Below are 12,291 nucleotides of genomic sequence, written 5' to 3'. Positions count from 1 at the left end.
TGTGTGAGTCTGGTCAGAACCTACGTGCAACTGAATGGTGCAGCAGACACTGGAGGAAAAGATGAGGCTGAGAGAATGTGAAGTGTTCAGGGTGGGATGTCTAACTGCCTAGCATACTCTGCCCTTATGGTACTCAATACCCAGTGTCTCCTCAAGGAGGTGCACCTTCTTTGAGGGAATGAACTTGAAAAGAAGATAATCTTAAGAAATCTTTTAAGATGCATCCTTTTAGAATTACTATACAGAGTGGACAGATTAGGTAGAGATAAATATATAGGCTTTGGAATGAGATAAATTGTAGTTTGAACACTGTCTCAAATTTGTATTCATTGTATGGCATTTGTCAACTTATTTAGAGTTTCCTCATTAGTCTGGTGGGGAGGGGAGGTAAAATAGTCACAATCACATCCAACAATGCTGAATATTAAATGAGATTATATATGTGTACCACCTAGTTCATTGTCTTGAAAAGGTACCATATCAAAAAAAAAAATATTAGCTCTTGAACAAGGTAAAAATTGACAATCTCCCTGTTATCTTACTTCCACCTATTTTCATGCATCAAATGATGTCATGAAGCATAACACATTTTAATATGACCTGAGGATTCCTAAGGTAGGAATAAGTTTTCATAGTACTAAAAACTGAAAAATAAGCGTGCTATATGTTGTCTGAAATCTTCTATCAGAGTTTAAAATAGAAATTGGTTTAAGCTTCTTTTTCAATTCATAAAGTTTCTTGCAACTCTAACTTATAAGAGGCCAGGGCTTCCCTGGTGGTGCAGTAGTTGAGAGTCCGCCTGCCGATGCAGGGGACACAGGTTCGTGCCCCGGTCCTGGAAGATCCCACATGCCGTGGAGCGGCTAGGCCTGTGAGCCATGGCTGCTGAGACTGGGTGTCCGGAGCCTGTGCTCCGCAAAGGGAGAGGCCACAACAGTGAGAGGCCCGCGTACCACAAAAAAAAAAAAAAAAAAAAAAAAAAAAAAAGAGGCCAGCAGATGATTTGGTGTACCAGTTGTTAAATTATTTTTTAAAAAATTTAAGACAAAACCTGATGTTTGGCTGAGATGTTTCTTGAAACTTCAGTGACCCTGAATGCACAGTCTTTACAAGCGAATAATTCCCTGAAGCTCAATAGGAGCCCTTGAGATCTTAACCTACACAACAGAACAGCAGGATCAGGCAAGTCGCTGTACTGAGACACCACTTGGGGCCAGATTTTAATAGCTGACAACTCATAATGGATTGACGAAAGCAAAACATCATTAACTTGAATCTACAAAGTCGACATTTCCATATGCAAATAGGAACTAGCACATATGTGCCTGTGTACAAGTCTCATTGCTTGTTTAGTTGTCTGTATGTCCTTTAGGTGGCCTGCTTTTGTCTTTAAGATCCCAGTGGACAAGAACCACGTCTGGTGACCCACTCTGCAGAACAACAGCAGGTGCTCAGATTGGGCCTCACTAAGTGTTTTTTACGGTAACGATTATGGTGTTGTTGATTTTCTCTCTCACAAGAGAATTTAAGATCTGCAGTGGAATGTCTGCACCCAAAGTGAAAGGATAGTCATGAATAATAGGTTTGAGAGATTCTTACAAAAGATGTGTCCATTGCAAGCTAGGTAATTCTTATTTATGATTCTTGAGAATGATGGGGCTGTGGCATTTTACTTTTTAGTCTAAATTTGCTTGGTTCAGTGTTACAAAAATTATAGTGACTCTGGCTCGTGAGGAAATGACTTAACCTCTCTGAGCATTAAGTTCTTCTTCAGTAATTGTAACCTATCTTACAGACTTGTTGTGTGGCTCAGATAAGATCAAACAAGACGACATAAAGTGCTATAAAATCTTAAGCTACTGTTATCAACAAAAATGTATCCTTTGGGCTGGGCTTACATGACTTAAGGAAATAGCCAATTATGCCATATCCTTTATGAAAAATGTGATCTTGGACATGTTGTTCTGCAAGCCTGTATGAACACAATCAGGAGGCTCAGCAGCTTCTTAAGATTCTTTACTCTCACCTTTTTCCCATTTTCCCCAGAGAGCTGGCCTTTCTTGGTTTCTTTCTTTTTCTGTTGTGTATACAAATGCTGTGTGTTAAGATCAAGGAGGTGGACACCTGTTTTGCTTCTCCGAGTTCTATCACTCACTCTCATAAAGATTTTGCTTTGGGCATTGCAGCTGGCATTCCTCTCCTTTCTTTGCCTGATACCAAAGAGCTCCACAGGAAAGAATAATGAAGGCTTAAACTCTTCAATTCTGCTTCCTCTCTACCTCACATCCTCCTGTTACCAAAGGGGAAACACGTTTTTCAAATTCAATATTTTGCTGATGAAAATTTTGTTCAATTTCACAGCTTGACTTCAGAATTCTCCCAAGTGATGGTAAATTCCATTCCCTTGCCAACAAGGAAATAATCTACAAGCATGTTTGGAAGGAAAACTTAGAAATTGCCCTCAAGCTTTAGTATCAGATAAATATAAGAAAAAAATGTGTTATGCCAGCCTCTCCATCATTCAAAATACTAACTTGTTTAATGATTGTAAATTTGGGGAAAATATTTAACCTAGGTCAATGGTATTTATTAAGTTACAAAAATGTGAACTTTGAAGCACAGATATTTATAGCAGAGGTAACATTTAGACACTGAATAGACAAAGAAGTGAAGCTTGCAGGTGGCTGGGATTGAATGCATTTTTGTTGAGTCAATTTTGGTTGAAAAGAGGGCTCAATTAGATTTTCTTCCTGTCGTGTGTTATATTATTTTGCTTAAAATAATGTTTTTAATAACTTATCTTTCCTTGTTAAAATGTGTTTCTCTTATTCCTATTATTTACTTGAGAGTTACTTAAACCACTATAATTCCAACTTCCTTTTTCTTTCCTTAGTTCACCACAGCCCAGATAAAGCCCATGCTATAGGTCACTTTCATTAAAGGTGTTATAAAAATAAATGGCTTGTAACAGGTAGGGAAAACGTGAACCAAGAGGAGTGGTCCAGAATCTTATTTCCCAGCAGTGCCACAGGAAGCCTTCATGTTCTTTGGGGTTTTATTTCTGTGTTCAGTTCATGCCAAGTAAAACCCCCCACCTGGGTGTCAAGGGCTAGTATTGAAAGCTACAAAAGGCAAGAGAGACCTTTTTCCCTGAAAGGGGTTTTGGAAGTGAGTTAGTTTATTTAATCCCCAGGCAAACCTGAAGTCAGGCTAATCAGAATGAGAGAAACAGCTTCCTATATGTGAGCTAGGACTGTGAGAAATTGTTTTTCAGGGTGGTTTATAGCCAAAACTCTTCAAGGGTGTGGAAGAGCTTTCCAACCAGGGGCACAAATATTCAAGGAGAGGTTGTTTGTTTTATGGTTATTTTTATCCCACAATAAACAGCTTAAATTTGCAGACTATACTTTTTGACTATAAAGTGGGTCATTTCTCAAGATGCCGGTGCTTTCCCACAACAGATGGAATAAATAGGAGAGAATGTTGAGAATACACCACAGAAATTCTGATTTATTCAATCATTAACAAAAAGAAGAGCAATTTCAATGGTAATAGAATGAAAACCCAACTGTTTCTGCTTTCCTTCTGAAAACGTATTTTCTACGGAGAATGCTGCACTTAGGCGTACACCTATTCAAACCTCAATGATGTATAATCCTAACTTCAAGCAGCATGGTTTTGTGGGTTCAGTAATTTGTAATACCTATGTAACTAGGGATAAAATATTAACTTTCAATAATATAAGCAGTATCTGTAGTACAAATACTGAAAAAGCACATTATCTTTCAAGAAAGATGTGTATATAGATATAGATATAGATACACACACACATATATATGTATATATGTTGACACTCTGTACTTGGCTTTCAGTGCTTCTCAAGGCAGTTGCTTTGCAGCATATTAGAGGAAACAGTCCATGCATAAACTTTGGGGACTAGGCACTAAGTAGACAACCAATCAGTTTAGTGTCTCTTTCTCAGAAGATAATTAGGAAAGAGGGAAACAAAAGCCATTTAAAGTGCAACAATCCTTAAAATAATCTTAGCGAGAGGTTACTTCCAGGTTGGAAGCCACACTAAGTGCTTCCTGGGAAAATTCTTTGAAAACAATAAAAGTAAATAAAACATGGTAATAGGTTTATAAGAAAGACAGAAAACCAAAAATAAAAAGTCCGTGATACACATACATGCATGCACACTCACAGGATATGTAAGAAGGTAGAACATTTCCAGGTATTTTAATTGTATATCACAATAAGTCTGTGGGATATAAGGATTTCAGTACATGCTTGCTTACAACTTTCTAAGAAATTGAAGTTCTTCTGTGATTAGTCCTTGATCTGTGTGGATCTAACAGCATTTATTTAATGTAGAGCCAGAAACCCAAGGTTGGAGACTGGCTCTGTTATGCGACCTTGGCTAAATCATTCATTTTACCACTTGGGGTCTCCTTTTTGAAATTTGGTAAATGGACTTCTAAATGATCTGTAAGTGTCCTTCTCATTCTAAAATCTTACCATCTTAAGATTTTGTTTATTTGTCTTCAATTATTACCTTCCTTACTTTAAGCCTATTATTAATTTAAAAATCAACAGAGAATTATGTTTATGTCATACAACCACCTATATTTTCTAAAGAGATATATGTTTGTGAGGGCAACCCTTCATTTTTGTCTTTTATTATCTTTAGTTTCTATCAGATGAAAAGTTCTTCAGTAGCAAGATGGTAGTTACAATCTATTCAGCTTAGAATAAAACTTCATTAAATCATTTTAGAGGAGACCCATTTAATAGGTTCACTTAACCCTTACTTATCCCTCTCTTTCCCCTTTTATGTCAACCCTCACTCAGTCCTTAAAATCTTATAGAGAATGGACCTTCCAGGGAGACTTCACAGGAGTTTTGAGAAAGCTATGTATATAAACACAGTCTGGTTAAACATTTTAAATCTACATATTCTGAAAGTTGATGTAGCTTCTCCTGCCCTAACAATGTGAGCAGAATGCAACAATATTGTTGCTTAAACCAGCAAGATCTTTTAAAACATGCTGCCTGTTTCCTTTTTCAATCCACCCAATAGATGCTGTTGTTTTTGAGCCTCTTTCACTCTCTGTGCACACAGTTTCATGACTATCTCCTGGGGTAGGTACGTGTTTCATGGGGGTTTGTTTACAATGATGGGTTTGATTGTAAAAGCCCTGTATTATGAATAAACCAATGACTGAAATGGAGTGGAACCTTGATTTATTTGGGTAGGACTGTTTTCCAACTCTGTAAATCATATTTTGGTGTTCATTTACCTCTGCATTCTTTTTGAGCCAACGGCACTGAGGCTGACGAATGGGAATCAAATGAGGTGTGTTAAGTGCTTCTGCTGAAGGGTTTCATCTCCCCACATGCTGGGGTGTGATTTATCTCTGTAATACATTATGCAACTTATTTTCCTTTACTTATTTTATTTAGTGTTGTCACAAATAATATCAATTGGTCATTGACTGTGAACCCTAAACAGTAGTAAATTAATGAAATAAGCTACACATACAGAACTCATCTGTCACCAATTTGATTAGAGCCACTTTGGTTGCACCAAGCCATTTACTATAGATGAACCTCATTTATTAAACAAGCAGGTCCATGAGTTCTGTGTAAATTGTTATGCATGGTATTTGCAGTGGTTTTGATGAAACACTAAGGCTGAGTTTTCTATTTCAATCACTAAGAGTGTTTTATGCTTGTGAAATAGGTATTTTCAGACATCCTGTGACTTCAGCCTAAATAGCTCTACCTGAAGTAGGTGCCTATTTATGGAAGTGTGTGGCCTTTCTTTTTGTTTTGGGGGAGACAATAGGAGCAGGGGTGGGGCACAGGGCTTTTTTAGGGGAAGGGCTTCTGGGAAAAGGTGTCCCAAGAGGAGTGATTAAAGTTTTATCACAACACAGAGAAGACTATCACAGTTTCTGCTGCAGCATTCCAATATTCTTCTGCTGAGCTAGCATAAGAATTTCAGACCACAGGAATGCAGAATTCCAAATGGTCAATTTACCTTGGAATTTGGAAAGGTAAGTTTCACAAAAGAATGTCTTTATAAAAAACAATCTGAATAATTTAAATAGACAATGTCAATGTTCCTTTGTAGTGGCTTAAAAAATGTAGGGAGGCCAAACATATCCCAGAAAAAGCACTGAGAGGTAGGGAAAAGCTGTAAATCAAAAACAGGGGAAACATAAGTGAGTTCAGTATGAAACAAGGTGACAGCCTCTGGGCACCAAGGAAACTGCCACAAAAACAGGAGAAGGGATGAGGGGTATAACTGAGGGGATCGTATATCCAGAGTTGACTTGGAATAGGAGGGGTTGATTGTACAACTTCAGTGAAGGGCAGGCGAACAAAGTAGATAAAGAAAAAAGTCATGGTGGATGAGGTAAGAACATTCCTAAGAAGTATCTGTATGAGACTAAAGCAGAATAAAAATTGAAAACATTTGGAAGAGGTTGTCTTTTTCCAGAACATAAATGAAGGTGGGTGATGGTGATGTAATGCAGAGTCATCCTACATGTCTTTGCTAAGGACATATGCCCTCCTCATGAATCCACATGATGAGATCTACTGCAGTCAAGATCTGATTAAAGAGCTGCGAGACAATCATGGCAATGCTAAGTGTTAAAGTTAAAAGCATATTCAGTATCCTTGTTTTACTGAAGAATTTGATGCATGCCAGCACCTCAAACCCTTAGATGTTTTCAAAGAAATTTAGAACCCTACAATACTAGAACTTACAAACTGGAAATGAGGTAATTTAGATATTTCAGTCCCACAGATTTTGTGAATGGCGTTTCCCAGGAGTGATTGTTTATATATTTTTTTCATATATAGTTATTAATTGAAATATAATTCACTGGTAAAAATTCATTAATTTAAATAAAAACTAGAAAGTCCATTGAAATAATCTCCTTTTTATAGGGAACGTATCAGGGAAGGAAGGGGAAGGGAGGGAGAGGGAAGGAAGAAAGGCAGTTGATTTATGTATAAATATTATTATTACTGAGTTATTTTTATAGTACATTGTACAACATATGAATACAATGCAACATTTAGTTTGAGGAAAAAGGAAATGGAAAATATTAGATAAAATATGTCTAGGGCAGTACGCCCCAAAGTGAGTGTCTGACAAAATGATTTCTGTGTCAAAAATGTTTGAGAAACCACTGCAATGATATATATTTCATCAATAGTCACAGCGGATATAGTAGAGGTTCTGAGGAGTGCTGCAGTATAAAAAAGCTGTCTGAGTTTGTTTCAACTCACATTTCAAAAATACATTTGACTAAGATAACTTTGTTTCCTTTAATACCTGTTAACAGCCTATGGAACTAGTGTTCCATATTTTGGGAAATGCTGCTCTCAGTACTTCTGCAGAACTCACCTACGAAGTCTAACTCTTTTAGAGATTATGCACAGGAAAATGTGTCCAAGGGTAGACTTACCTACAATAAAAGCAAAGTTTTATAAAGGGAATTCTTAACTCTGAAATATTCACAAATGACAGATGAGAGAATGAAAATCTCATTTGGGGAGTTCCCAACTCCAAATATACTCTATTTTTCCCATAACTGAACTTGAAGTTACAAACTCAGCCTTTAGAATGCAGTAGCATCAAAACAAAACAAAACAAAACAAAACAAAAAAAACCCTTGCAGATAGTATGCTCACACTTAACAACATTCTATTTCCCGTTTTTGAAGCTGTGGACATGACTGAAACCCACTTATGAAAACAGTAATTCCTATTCAACAACTTTCTTTGTTATCTAAATTCCACATCCTTTATTCCAATCACACTGCTTAAATCTCTCACTCTAAAATTAGCAATTACTCCCTTCTGATTATTTCTCAGACTCAACTCCCTCGGTGTCTCAGAGGCATTTGATAGTGTTGTTCATTATCTTCTTGAATGCATTCTGCTCCAGGTCCTCTGTGCCACATCATTCTTATTCTCCTCCCACCTCTCAGATTACTCTCTTTATCACTGTTTCCTGATCCAGTGATTTCACTGCTCCTCTCATGTCACAAAGCCCAAGTTCTAATCAGACATTTATTTTCCTTCATGTTCATTCCTTTAGAGTCCACACCTAGTCTCTATTTACTAATGACCCTATTGCTCTATGTAGCAACATTATTTTTTTCATGTTTAAAATATACGTGTTTCTAGTGCTTTGTATGCATTTGCCTTCCACTTGTCATGACATTTTACATATTAAGCATCAACCATTTGTTAATTTCTTAGAATATCCCACTACCCTGGCAGGCACTATAGATGCAATGTTGCTTGAACTTCAAGAAACTCATGATTTAACGTGAGTTAAACATAAAATTTAAATAAGTTGTATACTAAGAGTTCAAGATGTTTAAGTTGTTATGGAAGGAGAAAAGGAGTCCAGAGAAGCATGGGACAATATTAGAAAAGGCTTAAAAGGAGAGGCAATGTTTGAGATGGCTCTTGAAAGATAAGCTGAAGGTCATATGAGGCATAATAGAAAGAGAAATGCTATTCCAAGCAATAAGTATTCATAACTTATTTAAAGAAATGGCAAGAACTTTGGTGTGCCTGTGAGGTGGGGCCAGGGTTTATGTAACTTGTTTGGGTTTGGGAGGGTTGTTAGGAGATGAGACTGGAAGGATATTGAGCATGGTTTACTATGGATCTTGAATGACTTGATAAGGAGTTTGGACTTGACACTGAAGGTGGGATAGATGATCAGAATTTGAGCATCCAAGGCATAATTAGGTCTACATCCAAGAATGGTCATGCTGGTAAGAAAGAGGATGGAAAATAAAGGATGGGATGAAGGACATGAATATTGTCTCCCACCAAAGCTTTCCTTATTCTGATCTCTTTACTTAATTCCAGTCCTCCTGTGTGACGTTATGACATTTTACTACACACACACACATACACACACACAATTCATCAGTAACTACTTCTTTCTTATGACATCAAAATTAACTCTTCTGCCTGACTTTCAGTGTCTACTATAGACTGAATGTTTGTGCCCCCCAAAATTCATATGTTGAAACCTAATCCCCAAAGTGATGATATTTGGAGGTGGGGCCTTTGGGAGGTGATTAGGTCATAAGGGTGGAGCCCTCATGAATGGAATTAGTGTCCCTATTAAAGAGACCCAGAGAGCTCCCTCACGTCTCCCACCATTTGAGGACACAGCAAGAAGATGGCAATCTTTGAGCCAGGAAGTGTCCTCACCAGATACTGAATCTGCTGGCACCTTCATCTTGGACTTCCAGATTCCAGAATTGTGAGAAAATAAATTTCTGTTTATAAGGCACCTCATCTGTGATATTGTTGAAGCAGCCTAAATGGGCTAAAACAGTATCCTTCATGTTTCCTCAAGGACATGTTATCCTGCAATGCAAGTATAGTCCTCTTCCAAAAGCCCAACATTTTTTTTTTCATCAACACCACCCTCACCTTTGTCATAGTCATTCTAGCTGAACTCTGTTCTTCTTTGCTGCTCCTCTCCCACTGAGAGATCTTCTTCATGGATTCAGACCAAGCCTATTCAATTACAAATTCAAACCCTCTCTTCTCCCACGAAGCCTTTCCTGGAGACTTTCTTGCATCTTGCCCTTGCTCTCACTGGTATTTTTCTTTTTTCAAGTGCTTTGGTATATCCGGGATCTCACAATTCTTGCATTATCTTCATTACTTTTACAGTTAAGTCTAATTTCAGGTAACATTTTTGTTTCTTGAGGATCAGGACTATGTACCTACTATACTCCTGAGTTTTTCAGTTTTTAATGAACAAATTAGAAATGATAAACATCCTAAAGTAAATCTACAAGACTCCTGTTAGAATGTTGTTGTAATGTTGGTTTCAATGCAAAAATCTGCAATAAGTAAAACAATGTCTAAATTTATTGAGCATATATTATATGCAAAACACTAGCATATATTATATGCTTGGTGTATTTATGTGTAATATTCATAATACCACTAGGTGTGTACTATTATTGTTATTATTATTAATATAATAATCATAACCACCATATCCATATAAACTGAGAGATACTTTAAAGAATTGCTCAAGGTCACTGACTCATCCATCCAAGCAATACATTTTTATTGAGTTTTTATAATGTCCCAGGCATGATTCTTAGCACCTAGGAAGTAACAGTGGACAAAACAAAGTTCTGTCCTAGAAGCAGGGCATTTTTCTTGGGGAAATAGACCATTAAAACTTTAAACATTTTAATAAAACAATTTAACAAAGGATCTTATAACAATGTTTGGTGGAGTGATACACGCTATAAAAATAAATCAGGGCAAGAGCATGCAATGCAATTTTAGGAAATCATGAAGCCAGCATAGAAAGGTAGGTTGTCAGACTCTAGATTCTCTGTGATAAATCCCCTATTATCGTTAGCCTCAGGTTCAACTTCATTACTGGTATTTGAGCCCTGCAGTAATCTCTCCTCACACGTATATTCTAATGAAACTCAGGTCTCATCAACCTCAAATCTATGTTCTAATCAGACAAATACACTTATCTTCAAAAATGTACTCACCATGGCTATTGTGTTTGACTCATGCTATTCTCTTAGTGTATGCACACACTTACACACACATACATACGTGCACCCACACAGAGTCTTTTTTTACTTGAACTCAGTTTCAACTTATTCTGTAAAACCTTTTTTGTCTATTAAAAGAAGAGTTGCATCTTCAATTTTGTTGGCAATTTCCATTATATGTACTGTTATTCTAGGCAATTTATAAATAATGAAAAGAGAACAATATGTAATTTTTCAAACACTGAAGAAATATAACTTTGGATCTAGCTTTTTGTAGCATCTGCATTAACAGTGATTTTAAAAATTAGGGTATAAAATCTGAAAAAAAATTCTTTGAAGTATTGAACATTCTGATTAAGATAAAACATTGAGGACAAATACAGATTTGATCTGCATGGTGTTAATTTAACAGCATTAAATTCAAGATAACCCTTAGACCCTTGTGTATTATTATTTAAATTTTATATCCTCCAATTCCCCAAAACGAAGAAATAAATTAAAATCATTCTTTATGTCATTTCAACCATTAAATGTTTTAATACATTTAAAAATGATGACTCAGTCATAATGAAGAAAATGTTTTTTTCTAAAGAAAATGAAGTGAGTGTATTCATAGCTAAATGGGAAAAAACATGTTTGAGAAAAAGCAAAATGCTGAGAATTCATTTAACATTTGCAGCATCTCAATCTAATCCTCCAGTGACCTTGCCAATAATATTTACTCTGAACAGCCACACAGGGAAAGAATGGGCTTCTCAATATAAAATAGTATTCATTCTGCTTTTTTATATTTCTAACAATAATAAAGGGTCAGAAACAGGGCTTAGCTGAAATGTTGATTGATATTCCTACTTTCCAACACTTTTCCAACTTTAAAATATCACTTGAAATACAATTTGTATATTTTTGTAAACAGCAGAGCTATTGTATACTGTACTCAGTAGCAACTAGTATGTGTTGTTAAAGCTGGCACTGTTTTTTTTTTTTTGAACACCCAAATCTCTTTTATTGGGGGGTCAGTTGGTGGGGGGCTCTCACTGCAGATCTTGTTCATTAGCGCTGCTTCCTAAGTCCTGTGGCTTCATCACATCTGGCAGCTCGGTTGGGCTGGAGAAGGGCTTGATGCTAAGGGCCTCAGAGGCTTCATCTGCCCTGAAGGCTAGCCCCACAGTGGCTGGGGCCTGAGGTCGTGCTGTCTGGCTGGTGAAGCCACACTCTCCCAATGTCTTCCTGTGGTCCAGAAGCTGGTCGTCCTTGTACAGCTACTGCTTGTCTGGTGGCCACTTGAGGATGCCCTCAATGATGCGCTTCAGCTCAAACAAGGTGTTCGAGTCCTTGGTGTCCGTGAAGATGGTGGTCTTGTGGAGTCAGATCAAGAGGATCACGTACATCACGGCGGCTGCCTCTCCCCCAAGTCCGGCAGATTTAACCAGAAAAAGAAACACAAATTACAGTTAGTAGTTAAAGACTTTAAGTTGCTGCTATTACAGATATATTACTAATTTGTTAGGGCTGCCCTAACAAAGTACTGCAAACTGAAATTTATTGACCAACAGTTCTGGTGACTAGATGTTCGAAATCAATGTGTTGGTAGAGTTGGTTCCTTCTGAGGTCTGTGAGGGAAGACTCTGTTCCAGGCCTCTTGCCTTACCATGTAGATCACCATCTTGTGTCCATATGGTGTTTTCCCTGGGTATATGTTTAT

General features: G+C 37.1%; 1 pseudogene across 1 annotated transcript; it reads right to left on the bottom strand.

Moving 5' to 3' along the window:
- Window positions 1-11,620: 11,620 nt before the first annotated feature.
- LOC309800816 (elongin-B-like) lies at window positions 11,621-11,977 on the bottom strand (annotated as a pseudogene). The gene has a single exon. The product of its transcript is annotated as an elongin-B-like (transcript).
- Window positions 11,978-12,291: the final 314 nt, after the last annotated feature.

The sequence above is a fragment of the Mesoplodon mirus genome (genome assembly GCF_964341445.2).
Source record: "Mesoplodon mirus genome assembly, chromosome: 3".
Lineage (NCBI taxonomy): Eukaryota > Metazoa > Chordata > Mammalia > Artiodactyla > Ziphiidae > Mesoplodon > Mesoplodon mirus.
Note: the sequence above shows the minus strand (reverse complement) of the source record. Positions and strands in the feature narration are given on the sequence as shown.